This window comes from Acartia tonsa, chromosome 14, assembly GCF_053477335.1.
Source record: "Acartia tonsa isolate MP-2025a chromosome 14, ASM5347733v1, whole genome shotgun sequence".
NCBI lineage: Eukaryota > Metazoa > Arthropoda > Copepoda > Calanoida > Acartiidae > Acartia > Acartia tonsa.
The window spans coordinates 32,498,458-32,511,081 of NC_137273.1; the positions used below are offsets into that span (position 1 = coordinate 32,498,458).

Below are 12,624 nucleotides of genomic sequence, written 5' to 3' on the forward strand. Positions count from 1 at the left end.
AGAGTTATAAAACTTCTTATGACCTATTTAAATCTACCTTGTTAAGGAGTACTATATTGGCCAAGCGTTAATTGAGATCTTAAGCTACAGATACACAAACACCCTGTTACTTTATAAAAGACTAGCGGCTGTGCCCTAGCATATAGGGTCTTGTTTTTTTCAAAGGGTTAGAGGAAGGGGAGAAAAATAGCTTGATACCATCCTACGACCTAAACCTAAAAAGTAAAAAAGCCTAAAACCATCCAAAGACCTAAGTGCAGCTTCTCTAAAATGTAGAACCCAATCGGTTCAGCGGTTACTGAGATTCTTTACTACAGACAAAAAAGCTTACTACTTTATATAAAAAGATAGACTCTTATACTATCTTTTTACAGTTTACTGTTCTTTTTAAGTAGTTTGCCTTTTCTGACCAACTTATAGGCATATTTAATCTTTTAAGTCTTTTAGAATCTCACTACTAATGGATATAATTGTCCTTGGTTGAAAATTATAATTTATGGTAATTAAAGTTACTAAGTTAAGCCATTAAAAAGATTATTATCAGTCTATTAAAAGTAGAATATACATATAACTTATGCTATGCTAGAGAGAGAGGACAATGGGCTGTTTATTACACTAGTCCCAAAAGTTCTATAACAACAAAGTTGAATAAAGTCCCTCAACAGATTATGACGTCATACGATAAATTTTACCATTGGTCAATTACAGTGTATACTGGCCTCTCAACGGCTATTCTATCGTATGACGTCATAATCTGTTGAGGGACTTTAATCATCTTCTATAATAACGTTTTCTTATTCGTTGGCTTATCAACGTTGAGGGCTTTAGTGAATTTTGATTGGTTGATTCATTAAGTTGAGTGTTCAAACGTTTCAACCACTAATTTTAATCTACAGAAGCTGTAATTATGTGTATCATCATATCATCATTGGGGATGTACATCAATTTATCGGTCATTGTCTTATCCCTTTAGAACACTGCACAATGTCGATACGATTTTTTTAGCCATGAGTCTATTATCTATTATTTAACAGCTGTATAATCGAACTGGCGATATTCTAGGCCATTTTCCCGACCTCCAGGCTTTTCCCTAGAGGCTAGGTGCGAAGTAACCAGTTAGATTTTTATAATACTAAGAAGGGTTCTTTAAAAAATAGTGGGGGTCTTTGCTATTCAATTTGGCGGTTCAATTTTTAAGAATCAACCTCTGAATTTTATTAAACTAGCGGATTCGCCTCAAGCCTCTAGGGCCTTTATCTAAAGGTTCAAGGGAGAATTTTAAAAATTTGTTTACATTTTTTAAGATGTTTTCTGTATTTTATTACATTTTATAACTTTTTATAACTCTTTAAAACTTTTTATATTTATCTATATCGATTTATATTTTTGTACGGACAGACAGACAGACAGACGGACGGACAGACAGACATCAAGCTACTTTGTATTATAGATTTATTAAAAGTAATATTTTTTTAATTCTTGACTTTTAAACCTTTTTTATCCCCCTAGACAAAAAAATATAATTAAGCTATAACTAAGGTCTTTATTATAGTAGAATTTTTAAAATACGTCTTCAAGTGTTTATACATTTCAGCTAATTAAGAGAGCAGCTAGGGAAAGAGGTTCCAAAGAAATTTTGTTTTACCTCCTGTAATGAACGAAAATACAGGGAGGGAGGGGAAATTGGGCTGTTTATTACACCAGTTCCCAAAGTTTTAAATTAACGTGTTTTTTTTAATACGTTGGCTTAACAACTTTGGGGAATTTTATTAAATTTTGATCGGTTGTTACATTAAGTGCTTCTAATTGTAATCTACAGAATGGGTAATTTTGTGTATCATCATTGGGTATTTATCCCATTAGATACTTGACAAAGATATTGTCAGTTTTTTTATTAAAGAAACAAAAAATATTTTAAAACTAGCCAATCCAGTCATCTAGGGTCGTAGCTGATAGTATAGTATAATAACTTTGCTAGTTTTAAAAAAATATGGTGGAATTGTGCATGAACGTTAAAACATGGGTTATGAAGTTTGATTTACGTGTAACAAGGGTAAAAATAATGAGCTCATATATTTTTGGAAACAGTCGAGTTTCGAGAGAATTCAGAGATACGTCATTGTATGATAAGTTAATCTTCCTTTTAATTTTTGCTGAAATTATGTTTTTAACTCCTTATTCCTTATTTATTTATAGCATATACAATCGAAGCTACACTATAAATGATTGTGTCTGTCATTCTGTCGTTCCTTCTGTTGTCTGTCTATTCGGTTCTCTCTGTCATATAAATAAATAGTCAACCTGTCTCTCTCTGTCCCTCCCCATCATTTTCTCTCTCTCTCTCTTCCTACATATATCTCTATCATTTTCTCTTTCTATCTTTCTCTTTTTCTATATTTTCTCTCTATATCTTTCTCTCTATCGCTGTGTCTTTCTATCTCTATCTCTTTCTTTGCTATCTCTGGACTTAATCTTCCTTGGTTTCAATCTACTTTTCCCTTTATCCTTTGTACTATTACAACTCGTCTGCCATTTGGATCAGCTGAAATTGATTTCCTATTCGAGCCCTAGTTTCCTAAAGTGTACAACAGATAACCCAATTATTGCAGACCCTATTTTCAGCGACTCTGGTCAAATGGAAAAGCGATTTAATGTATAAACGATTTATACATTCAAAAATTTAAATTTTTCAAATTTTGATTTTTTTAAGTTCGAAGCTTTTTTAGCTAGTAGCAAATATTGAGATAGGACGCGGAAGCTACGCACACTTTCGGAAACTAAAATTCAGTTCATCGCCATTGTGTTGCCTTTTTTTCAGGGATCTTAAGGGATAAGACAATGGGCGATAATTGATTTTTACATCCTTATTTTATGATATACAAAATTACCCTTTTTTAGAATAAAATAGTTTCTTTAAATGTTTGGACACAAATGGTTTATAAACCTACCAATAAAATTTTTATAAAAGTACCAAATGTTTTTGAGCCAACGAATAAGATATCGTGGTTATAAAACTTTAAGTACCAGTGTAATTTTCAGTCCATTGCCCCATTCCTCCCTGCTTGTTTTAATTACTATATCCTTGCTCATTTTTTGTTAAGTGTTTATTTACTTCTGCAAATGTATCACATTAGCAAAGCCACATATTATTAAATCAGCTCAAAATTTTACTTTCCCTTTTGCTACACTCATACTTTTTAACAACCCTCTAATTTAATTGCTACTAGTTGTCGCAGCCATAGCACCTTGCACTCGATGGGGCTGTAAACGAGAAAAATAGCCTGAAACCATCCCGGGAGTCATCTTGTGGCTCTTTATTTTTAGGAGTAGGGATGGAAATATAGCATAAAACCAAAATAAGACTAAATATTTTAGTTATTGCTTAAAAATCATCCAGGGACTAACGTGAGGGTTATCTAAAACGTATTAAACAAGAACGGAAAAAACATCAACACTAAATATAATATGATAATGTCTTGTATTGCAAATATGAAAACTTATGCGGAGACGAATGCTAACCATATTTTCTAACCCCATTTGTTAAGTAATTATACATGTGACTTGAATCTTTATGTATTTTTTTTTTCTCTTACCTTTTTTGGTGACTGAACCCCTAGATTTTAGGGGAATCGTCACAATTTATTTATCTATCTATTTATTTTAGCTTTTTTGTATAAAACATTCTGATTTTAAGCTTTTTTGACAAATTTTTTTCTATGATATAAGTATCCTATTCTTTAATTTTGGAATAATAATTCCTAGGACAGCAAGGTATAATATCATGAGCGCAGAATCTCTATAATAAAGTCTTTGAATTTAAATGTAAGTATGTCTATAGACAGTATTCTGTGTTTAAGCAATTTTGCAACAAGTTTATGTACGTTTGTCCTACCGTTTCAGAGTTTCGCATTTTTGAATGTTGCTATCCTAGTTGGTAAACTCCTTATCTTGTTAAATTATTAGGAAGATACAGGTATTAACTTACAATTTAAGAACATTTAAACACGAATTAAGGAATATGTGAATGGAGATAAAAACTTCAGATTTTTAAGGGTTATTTAGAATATTGTATTACAGGCAGTTTTTAGTGGACAATAGAATAATTTTAAAATTTAATTCTACTTTGTTGCCCATGAGACTGAAAACCTGGGCCATTAAATTTTAAGATTTTTTTCATTTTACGGGGGAAATTATCTATAATACAATACGATACATGATTTTTTATTATGACTAAACCGGTTCTAATCCAGCGGATTCGGAGCCTTTCTGAAAATATTATTTTTTTCCGTTTTTTTCTGTATCAAAAGCCCTGAAATTCTCTACATGTAATGTTCGTTTGTCCAACTGTCCGATTTTTAGGCTTCGCATTTATTGATGTTGTCAACCTTGTTTGAGATAAGACTAATGATTTCGATTTTGGAATACAAAATGACTTCCTCTTCTGTAAGGGGTAAGGGATAATTACTTTGAAAAATCCACTATGTAAATTTTTACTATAGATAAAGGTTCATGTTGCTGCTTATTTTGATAAAATACTTGAAGGTTAATGCTGTTATTTTAACATTATATGAATGTATTCATTTTATTAGCGCCCCTAACATATGAGGGCTCTGTATTGGACTAGATAGATAGGGACAGAAAAATAGCTCAAAGCCATCGTAATACTTTAATCAAAATAAAAGTATTTTTTTAAAGGTAATTATTGTCATCCTTGAGATCTGAAAAACTATGACATTTACAGTGCTATGAATATTCATTACACATAAAAAACAGATGAACATAATGTCTTTATGAAAGGTCTAGCGACTACACACACATAAGGATCTAGAGGCACTTAAGGTGTCCGTGAAAGTTTTATTTTTTTAAATAGGGTCCCTTTTTGTAAATTAGCAGCACAATTTGCAGTTTTATCTTTTTTTATGATAATTCATTATTTGTATTTTATTTAAGGTATGTTTTTACTAAGGCCATAAGTGAGCTGTTTTAGCCACCTGAAATTTCATGTATGTATAGGTATAGTAAAAACAATTTTCATGATTTTCTAGTTTTTAATTTAGCCTTTTTTGATGTTAAACAATTACAGTTAATTGGCTTAAAAGATGAATATGAATTACAAATGAACAAATAAAGTAAACAATTTATAATCTAATCTAACAATCAAGCAAAGTTTTATTTTATACCTAGGATTGTTCGAGAAAAAAATAAACAGTAGCATGCAGAAAATTCTTAAATGTTGGCCCCCCTCCCCTCCCCCCTAACGATTGTTCACACCCCCTCAAACCGAAATTGAGGGGGGTGAAGGGAGGTGTGATCTTAATGGAGGAGAAATAAAGACAGCAAGCGGGGTATATTTTTAGTGTCAGGAGGATGGATGCACCCCCAAAGCTGTCCAACCAACAACCAACTAGAAAGTCAAACAAACGTCTTTGAATTGTTAAATTGACGCGCGAAGCATGCAACTTTTTTATTCCACCCCCAACCCTAAATTTAAAGGGGGTTTGACTTTTATATCTGGTCACTCCCCTTGACTCTATTAGTAACTTATTAATCACAACCTTATAAGAGTAAACTATAAAAAATTATTAAACTGAAGGACTTACATGCAACCATAATTATAGAGTAGCTATCTTACTAACAATATTTGCTTGGTGTATATCTAAAAATCAATCTTAAATAAATATTTTCATAGACAAAGGTTTATTTGCTAAATAAACAACAAACAAAAATAAGATATCTTAACATAATATATCATTGAATAATTTTTATTTCCATAATATAATATTTATTATAGACAGCTTTCCGCGGATATTAAAATGATAGATTATAAGAGTAAAATCAGTTTTGTAAGAACTAATGGGCCGAAGGCCATGGATAACAAAACTGATTTTTTTTCATTTTAATATTCTTAAAATTTTGTCTGCAATACGATGCTATACATGATTTTTCAGTATAGTCTTATCGGGAAGGAATGGGACATTGGACAGTATATCATGTTTATCCTTGTTTGGCTTGAAAACTTTGTGGTCTTTCATTTCACTATTATTTGGTTGGTACAAAATAGCAGTGTTCAGACTTTTCGATAATAATTTATTTTAAAAATGGGTTATTTTTATTTATCATAATTTTATTAAAAAGCACAACATATGGTGTAGGAGGCATATAAAAGAATCTTTATTGTTTAGACAGACATGTTAACGGACAAACTAATTGATATAATATTTTAAGATTAACCTTTTACAAAAAAAAAACACAAAATCACTAATTATAAATAAAAACCCCCCCAAAAAATATTTTTGAACAAATCTTTTCATCATTAAAGAAACAGTAAACATTTTTGACATTGAATAAGGTTATTCTTTAGAATAGCGATAATTATTATCATAAAAATTTAATTTTCAAAATAATTAGTTATATTTATATAATCGTATTTTATACAGCTTTCTATGGATATTAAAAGTAAAAATCATAAGTTTAAAACCAGTTTTGTTAGAACCTTTGGGCCTCATGATTTTTATTTTATTTTCTTGGAAAATTTTCAGTAATACGATGCTAATCATTATTTTTCAGTATGGCTGATAACCAGTGAACACAGTAATAGTGTCTGACTGATTATGACGTAACAAAAAAAAATTAGCCAATGAGAGGTCGTTATTGACCAATGGTAAAATTTATAGTGGCCTTTTATTGGCTAATTTTTTTTTGTTACGTCATAATCAGTCAGACACTATTACTGTGTTCATAACCAGTAGATATTAATCGGTTTCTTTTTTATATGGTTTTTGTAATCCTCATACCTTTCAATGCATAATTGTTGATTCTGCATAAAAATCTCGTCGGAAATGGATTGAAAATGACAAAAATTGAAGGTCGTTTTTACACAACTGCAATATGGATTTTTTAAAAGTAGCGCAGTTGCTCTATACCAAGGATATGTCAGTTTATCTGTTTTTAACGGTCACCTTAACATAGTTACCTAGACTTTATAGTATCAACGCATTTTATCATTCAATTAAAGGAGATAGAAAAAAAGACAAAGAAAGAGATTAATAATAAGATAAAGAAGAGAATGGTAAAGAAGGAGCGAGAGAGAGAGATAGAGGAGAGAGAAAACCTTGAAAGCAGCACAACAGACAAACAGAAGAACTAAAGGACAAATATGATATAATCTTAAAGCAGATTTGCTACTAAAGATTCATTGCTATTTTTTTTTACTGAATTACAAAAACACCAAAGCAACAATTTTTGAATATTTAAATATTTAACTCATCATATGAATAAACTAAAAATAAGATGATTTTAAAACATTTATTTTAACCTTAAAAATTCATTTAAAGTCATCTATGTAGGTTTGTTTTATATTCATTAAATCATTCAATCGTGATCGCTAGAATTTTTTTTGTAATTTTATTTAAACGAACCTCTTTTTATTTTAAATTAGTGAGTGCGTAAATAGCTTCTAAGGGTTTCTAGTTTTAAAGATAAAGATATGAAAAGGACACCTATGAATCTTCCATGAAAAGTTCAGGGCGATTTAATAGTTGGAATTTTACTAGATGTATATAGACGCATACAAACATCCAGCTACTTTTTTATGTAAAATTTCATTATGTTATGCTTCAAAAATGATGGATAAAAAGCAAAGATTAGTGTTAAACAACCGCTCATTTTGGGCGGCTTTGATTTGTTACGATGAATTATGTCGACAAGAGTTTACAATACTTTATGTCCACTAATGACATACACAAAGTGGTCATGGGTGACATATCAGCGACTACCATTAGTTAGAAGCCCTTAAAGTTAAAATTTTTAAATTTCATGTTTCAAAATTTTGGCAAGATTTAGGCAAATAGTTGAAATTAAGCTGATATCTAAAACACGCGGTTGCGATTACCGAGCCCTGAAGGGAAAAGTGAGTGACTACCCATCACGTTTAAATAACATTTTTTCTCCTCAATAATCACTGATGGGGAAAAATTCTTCCAAAAATCAAATCGACTCAACAGAACCAAAAGGCTATTGTTTAACATGATAATGAATTAACGTCCATTGTATTGTACAGATTATCTTAAAACATATGAAAATTATTGATTTCAAGTTACATATCATAAAACTTTTTTTTTGTATTTTAATTTTCTTCAATGAAAGTTTTTCAATATTTTTATCCATGTTCCCTGATTTTTTATTCGCTACTACTTTGTGCAGTGCGATATAGTGTTTCCATTTTAATACAGATTTTTTTTTTGAAAAATTATAAAATAATATTGTAGTGAAAAAGTTATGCAACACTATTTATAATGCTATTAAATTAATAACTTACTTTGGCGATTTCACACCTCCCCAAATTTTTTTCAATAAATTGAAAATAAACGTTTTTAGTTTGTTTGTTTATTTCTTTAGGTCAGTTTAAGTTAGATTATATTGGGTACTCCTTTTTTTCAATTTATTTTAAAAATTATAGGAAGTATCAATGCATAACAGGCGCTTTGTGTAAAAGCACCCTCAGAAAGATTTTTGTACGTTCTTCTCTTAAGATTTGTTAAGGCATAATAATTATTATGTTTATTATATTGATCGATTTTTTAATCTTCGCATACAGTATCATTCACTTCTGCGCTTTCTTTAGCTACATCTTGGTTCATATTTTTGTTGGATTGTAGAATATGTTTTTAGTGCACTCATTTCTAATGCAATTTTTACAGTATGCATAAATTTCCGTATATAAATTTTTAGAACAGCATATTATTACAACAACACAAACTACCCCTTTGCCTTTGCTTTATACTCATAAAAACAGTCTATCTAATTAATTTTTGTTGTGTCAATCGAAATATGGATGTTGCATATTTGCATGTACTATAGTAAAGTAATACTCTCAGCTGGCAAAAACAATCTCTTTACTACATATCCTCCTCTCCTACAAGAAAAGCAAATTGACCAATAAATGAGGTCTATATTAGCAACCTAATTTTTCCCCTGTCAATATATCCACGTATTCTATATTTATTTGTGTGTCCTTTTTTGCGAATATGAAATAATGTGATAATATGCTGAAGTGATTTTACTCCAATATTAACTATAGTAATAGATTTAATACCCTAGATGTTTAAGCAGATAAAACTTAACACGTATGATTCAATTACATAATACAAGCGACAACACTTTTGACAATGGAATTTCTCAAAGCAAAGTTTAATACTTAGAAAATCAATTGTTGTTAGCTCATCTATTGTATGAATAAAATGCTAAATAAGTGTACATTTATTAAACAATAATGTGGACAGATTGTTCCTACATTGTGTTACTATTGGTCAAATTAATGGATTATTCATCTTGTTCTTTTATATTTATTATCATATTCAACTTTACTTTCCCCCCATAATTTTGTTGTCAGCCCTGTTGAATTTTGGGCTGTTATTATATCAACATAAGACATGGCAAAATGGCATTATGGGAATAGCCTTACATTGTAGATATGTGTTTCTAGCAGTAATGGTCGGATAAAATGTAGTAAACTTATAACACTAACATGTAAAAAGGTCAGTTATGATTACTTTTATTAAATGATATTTAGCCGATATAAACTATTGAAATTGTGTGTCAATAAATCAGGGATCTAAAGGGATAAGACAATGGCCGATAAATTGATTTACATCCTCAATGTCAATGCACAAAATTACCCCTTCTGTAGATTACAAATATTTGTTGAAACGTTTGGGCACTCAATTTGATAAACCAACCAATCAAATTTCAGTAAAAGTCTCCAAAGTTGTTAATCCAACGAATAAGAAAACGTTATTATAAAACTTTGCGGACTAGTGTAATAAACAGGCCAATGTCCCCTCTCTCTCCCTCTCTGCAATATATTAGTACCTTTCAATTATAACATCTTGTCTAATAATATTACGATATTTGTATATAAGTTCGTTAAGATCTATAAAACATCTTCAGAGCAGTATTGTGTGTTTTGGTCTAAAGTTTTTTTTTCTTTTATATCTACTAAACCGATTATTATCCGCTAAATTAGAAATGGTTCTGATCTATACGGAAATTTCATGTATCGTATCGTATTAGGGACAATTTTCCAAGAATACATAAATAAACATAATATAATAATACCAGTTTTGTTTTTCCGGATCTTCGGCCCCTTGGGACAACGGATCTGAAATCAATCTTATATGTTATATTTGATTATAAATAACTGAACTAAAAAGTAAACTTGCAAAATCAAGCAAAATATGACACTTTTTTTATTGAATGAATGATTTTTTATATTTAAAGGTTCTATCCTTGTATTCGTGTATTTTGTTGCACTCACTTTTTTTTCGACAGGGGAAATTTAATTGGGAAATCAAATTATTTCTGCTCGACTCGAGTTTTTTAGGGTGGGTGTTTGATCAATGTAAAATATTTTATAAATTAGCAAAATTACTTTTGGTTAATGAAGGGTTCAATTTTTTGTTATGTAAACCATTTTTATTACTTCTATAAAGTTTCGGGTGATTTACTTAAGTTTAGGGGTTGATATTCTTCACCTTTTTATTTATTTATGAAATGAATTGAAAACAAGGGGATTGCTTAACCATGTCGGGGAGCATTATCCCTACGGGGAAACCTAGTATCCAATACTATCAACCTAACCTGACCTAAAGCAACAAACAAATAAACAAAAAAGTTGCCTCCTCCCTCCTCTTATTTTCAATTTAGTCTTAAAGAGAGGGTACTTTGTTTCATAGCGTTTTCATGCAAACAGTTATATTTTTACCTTATTATGTTTCTATCTCGAATTCTTCTTTGCTGATTTACATTTTATGTTGTTTTATATTAACACAATCTCTCCCAATTTTATATGGTTGCAAGTTGCAACTACTATAATGGATATAGAATACTTGGATATTGCGACAGGAATTTTTTTTCTCGTCAATTTAGGTTGCTAATATAGTCTTCAATTATTGGTTAAAACTTTTCTCCAGGAGGAGTTGGATGATGGGGTAAAACACTGGAATAGGGTATTCCTGAACAAAAAAACTGGATAGGAATATCATTCTCATTTAAACAAAAACTCATTTTTAAGCTAAAATGTGGTTTAATTTTGGTTTTTAATCTTCATTTTTTCCCCGTTCCCCGAGATAATTATGCTTTCTTTTAGTAAATAATAAAAATTCTAAAATCTTCAAAAAAAATTTAAAATCTTCAAAAAAAAATTCTAAAATCTTCTAAAAATATTTTCTCAGATTTTCATATAAATATGACTGTATAGACATGGGAACTTCAGTCGTGCGAGGCTTGTGGTGCAGAACTGAGATTCTGTTCACCGGTTGCCATGCTCAAGGAAAAAAATGACTACCTCAGGGCAAAAAATGACTACCTCGGGGATAAGAATGAGAAAAAAAGAATATTTACATCCACTATTTAAGGGGTCGTCTATGTGAGAATAGGGTTTTCATTCTATTATCCAGCTTGGATATATCATTTTATTAAAGTAACTGAAAAACTTGTGCAATATCCAAGTAATTCCATATCCATTTAACTACTACAGTAGGCAAACAAAAGAAGTTTGATTTTAAATCAGATTATAATAGGAATAGTATATTAATCTGTACGACTTTAACATTTGAGCACAACTTATAGAAAAGTTAAACTGTAAGGTAGAAGATATCCATTTAGCTAGGAATAAGGGTACGTTGGAGTTTTAATTATACTGGTACCCAACGTTTTATTCGTCAACTTTGTCATGTGTAAATTGGTTGATTCAATATAGCTCCTTACAAATTTATTTTCTGTAGCTGGACAAAGTGACTCAAGAGATGGAAAATCCCTAAATTTTATAACGGCACAAGGATGATTTTTTTAGACATTTTGTCCAGCTACTTTTTTCTGGTTGTGAAATAAACCTAATAAAACAGAATTACAAAATGTATAAAATAGTAAATTTTAGCTAAGATTTTTAGGAAAACAAAAACACTAGGGATGGTTACTATGAATTACACAATTTTCAATTTTGTAAATAATTAGCTTCATTAAAATTACAAATAAACAAAAAAAAATTCAATTGTGTATAAAATGAAATTTTTACTAATAATAATACTTTTGAAATATTATATTATTCATCTTAGCTTTACTTAGTCGATTAGTTGAGCTTTGCTTTTATGGATGTTGTCATTCTTTTTTTTTATAAAATCCATATTTCTTAATAACATATAGCAATAAAATGTTGATTACATAACTAACTCTATACCAAAAGACCTCAGAATTAGTTCATGTTGGAATATAAATACCTTACCTTAACATATGAAAGAACGCAGAGCAGTGTTCTTGATCTTTAAAGCTTTGTTTATACCAAAATATACATTTTAAAGTCCTTATTTATAAATGAAGTTTTCAAAAATGTTTTATAAACCTGCTCCTCTAACATTTATATATGGGTTTGAACTAAATATTCGAGAGAAAGACCATGGCTATGCACTTGTAGCATATTATACAGACCTTGCATCACCATTCTAGTATAAATATTTTTCTATGGTCATGTTTTTATACCAGAGTAGGATCAAATCTTAAGGTACTCTACTTAGTATATACCCATCATAAATGTCAAAATTTTTAACTTTTTAACCCTCACCCCCCTCC

The 12,624-nt window shown here is 30.0% G+C and overlaps 1 protein-coding gene across 1 annotated transcript in view; it reads left to right on the forward strand.

Annotated features, from left to right (window-relative positions):
* The window catches only part of LOC145306479 (uncharacterized), a 54,570-nt gene that overhangs the window by 31,035 nt on the left and 10,911 nt on the right, over window positions 1–12,624 (forward strand). The window lies entirely within an intron of this gene.